General features: G+C 60.0%; 1 non-coding gene across 1 annotated transcript; it reads right to left on the bottom strand.

The window, feature by feature from the left end:
- Positions 1-2797: 2797 nt before the first annotated feature.
- TRNAY-GUA (transfer RNA tyrosine (anticodon GUA)) lies at positions 2798-2887 on the bottom strand. Its single transcript is given in 2 exon segments — positions 2798-2833; positions 2851-2887. It is a non-coding gene; the product is annotated as a tRNA-Tyr (tRNA).
- Positions 2888-2890: the final 3 nt, after the last annotated feature.

Below are 2890 nucleotides of genomic sequence, written 5' to 3'. Positions count from 1 at the left end.
AGGCGGATTCTTAACCACTGCGCCACCAGGGAAGCCCACCCTGGTTCCTTTCATTGGCCCTGGTTCCTTTTGTTGGAGAATGATACCGAGAGACCAAAATCTGGTGTGTCATTGCTGTTAGGCCCTGCACCTATTTTACTCAGTGGATTATATTCCGTTATTATCATTACCTTGATCTGGCAGTGGGAACCCTTTCCAACTGGCTCTTGTGTGCTTGACATGCCACCGAATCAGTCACTGTACGTTCTTTTACTTTTGGGCACAGTTGCATGTTCCAGGCTTGTATTTTCCCCACCTAAGAGCCTCGCCTCCCCTGGGGGCTGATAGGCCCCTCCGCCCTCCTGCCCACAATGACTTTCTGTCGCAGTGAGGCTTACTGCGGAGCGATGGAGAAGGACCATCAGGTTTCTCAGGAGAGAGCACATCCAGGGCTCCACAAGGCCCATGGATATCCAGCCTCGGCTCCCCTCCTTCGCCCACCTACCCCGATTCCTTTGGCAGAGGCGGCTGCTTCCTGAAAGAGGTCAAGGTTCTGTGGACTTCCTGGAGAGGCACTCGAGTCCAGAGGGAGGGGCAGAGGGCACAGGTGTCCAGGTTGGACTCCTTACAAACGTTTCTGATCCCACCTGGTGTGTGCCCACCGCCCAAGACCGCTAACCCACCCAGCAAAAGTCCCACAGAGGCACGGCAAGCCACACCAAAGTGGCCTTCCCTCAGCTGGGTGTGTCGCCGCTCCCTGACCGGGCAGCAGGCACCTCTGCCCCTCGGAGGGTGAGGGGCAGTGCCTCAGAGGTCCCCTGCTACTATTCTCTGTGACACCCAGACAAGAAGAGTTGGCCGTGCTGAGACTCACACTCCCCTGTGCCGGTCACCCAAACCCACGCACCCCGCCCACTCCCCCAAAGCCAGGTTCCCAAGGGTTCCACACCTCCACATCCCGTCGGGGGTATATCCAACGAAGGCCTGAGGTTCTCTCTTTGGTCCTCATCCGCTGGTCTCTGCAGATGGTGACATTTGAGGCTGAGGTCTTTCTGTAGCTCCAGAGCAATAGACTCTTCCCGAAGGTCACCTGTCAGACTGCAGTGGCACGGCCTCCCAGGCCCACGGAGACTCTACAGACTCCAGGTCAGCCCCTCTTAGTTAGCAGTGGGACCGTGAGGAGGGCTGAGGCCGCAGCGGGGGGGCAACCGTAGGAGCTTGCCAGGAGAGGAAGACGGGTGGGGAAATGCAGTCTCCGGTTTGAGAGACAGAACCAGAACCGAAAAAGGGCTTGTGGGCTCAGGGGTGGGCAGCGCTGGGCCCCTGAGGTTTCAGAGAGCCTCGCTCCCATCGGGGTTCTGCTGTGACTCCTCTCGGTGAGTCTCCGGCGTTTCCTTTCCACAGGAAGGGAGGGGCAAGGACCACCCGCGGCGTTCTTCTCGGCACCCACACATCCCACCCCAACCAGGCTCTGTCCGCAAGGTGAAGCTGCTCCTTCTTGCTGAAAGCCCGGCCCATTTCCTCCTGGGTGCTCTCTGCTTGGGCCTCAGCAGCTTCCTCTTGGCCCCGCCAATTCAGCCTTAAGGACCCAATAAAGGTAGCCAGCTGGTCAGAAGCCACAGGCCAGTGGTTCGTGCAAGGAGGTGAGGTTGAGAGCCCCTCCACGATGGCAGCGCCCCACCTGCCCACCACCCCACCCTCCACCCTTCTGCTCCCTGCCATCAGCCCCCATTGCCCCTGGCTCTCTGAGCTCTGCCTGTGCTTTTGCTGTCAATCTTCCTTTCTCTCTCTTTCTCCCGCCCCACCCCCTTTCTATCTATCTATCATCTAATCTATCTATCCATCTATCTATCTACCTATCATCTATCTATATCCATCAGATGTAGCAGAAGAATGGGTGCGGGCGTTTTCCCACCCTTGTACAGAGTGTGAGCGATCTTTGCTCTTTCGGCGGGAACTCAACCCCTCCAGCGGCTACCAGGAATAGGTGCGAAGGCATATGAAAGCTGTTTCCAGGGGGCCACACCACCCTCCTCCCCCTCAGACTGACAGGACACCTGAAAGGTTCTCATAGGCACTGTCAAGGCCCACTGAGAGCCCTGCTGCGTTTTGCTCCTGCCGGTGTCGGCTTCCGCGCAGGTACACAACTGTCAGTGTCTTGGAGGGTGGCAGAATGTGGCTTGGAAGATCTCGGGGTGGCACTTCTGCCCCACAAATAGATTAAGACGGTTGGGAAGGTTCTCTGTCTCCCTGGGTCTGTACCTGTAGAGACCATGGGAAAGACAGGGAAGGGGAGAGAGAGGTTGGGAGATTGAAAGACTGTGACTGGGAGAGACAGAGACAGTGACCTTCCTTTGGGGGGCAGAGCTGGGGACTGAGCCCGGGAGTGAGAGGGGGTTTCCAGGAAGGGTGCCGTAGTTGTCCCTGACCGTGTGATGGCCTGTGTGCTTGTCGGCCTCCAGGGCTTTGGGTGGGCAGCTCCTGCGTGCCCACCTGTTTGGCAGGGATGTGCGCGTGTCGAGCAGAGCGGGGGCGGTGGGTGAATAAAAGTGGAGAGGGCGCGGGCCGCGGTGGGGCCGGCGGGGCTGCGCGCTAAGGCGGGAGCGACCGGGCTGCGGGCGGGCGTGTGGCCTGCGGGCGGGAGGAAGGCGCAGGCGTGTTCCCTGGCCACGGCCCCCACGTGGCTGTGCGGGCGGCCCCCAAAGGCTTTCCCGCCTGTGGCCGGGGAGAGAGGATGCTGCGCTGCCTCAGGGCCTTGGGCCGGGCTTGGCCCCGGGGGGGTGGGGCCCTTCACGAGGGCGCAAAAGCGACGGGCACCTCCTTCGAGCCGGAATCGAACCAGCGACCTAAGGATGTCCACACGTGTCGGCTCTACAGTCCTCCGCTCTACCAGCTGAGCTATCGAAGGGTG

Source organism: Neophocaena asiaeorientalis, unplaced genomic scaffold (genome assembly GCF_003031525.2).
Source record: "Neophocaena asiaeorientalis asiaeorientalis breed wild unplaced genomic scaffold, Neophocaena_asiaeorientalis_V1.1 C48931792, whole genome shotgun sequence".
NCBI classification, from domain to species: domain Eukaryota; kingdom Metazoa; phylum Chordata; class Mammalia; order Artiodactyla; family Phocoenidae; genus Neophocaena; species Neophocaena asiaeorientalis.
Note: the sequence above shows the minus strand (reverse complement) of the source record. Positions and strands in the feature narration are given on the sequence as shown.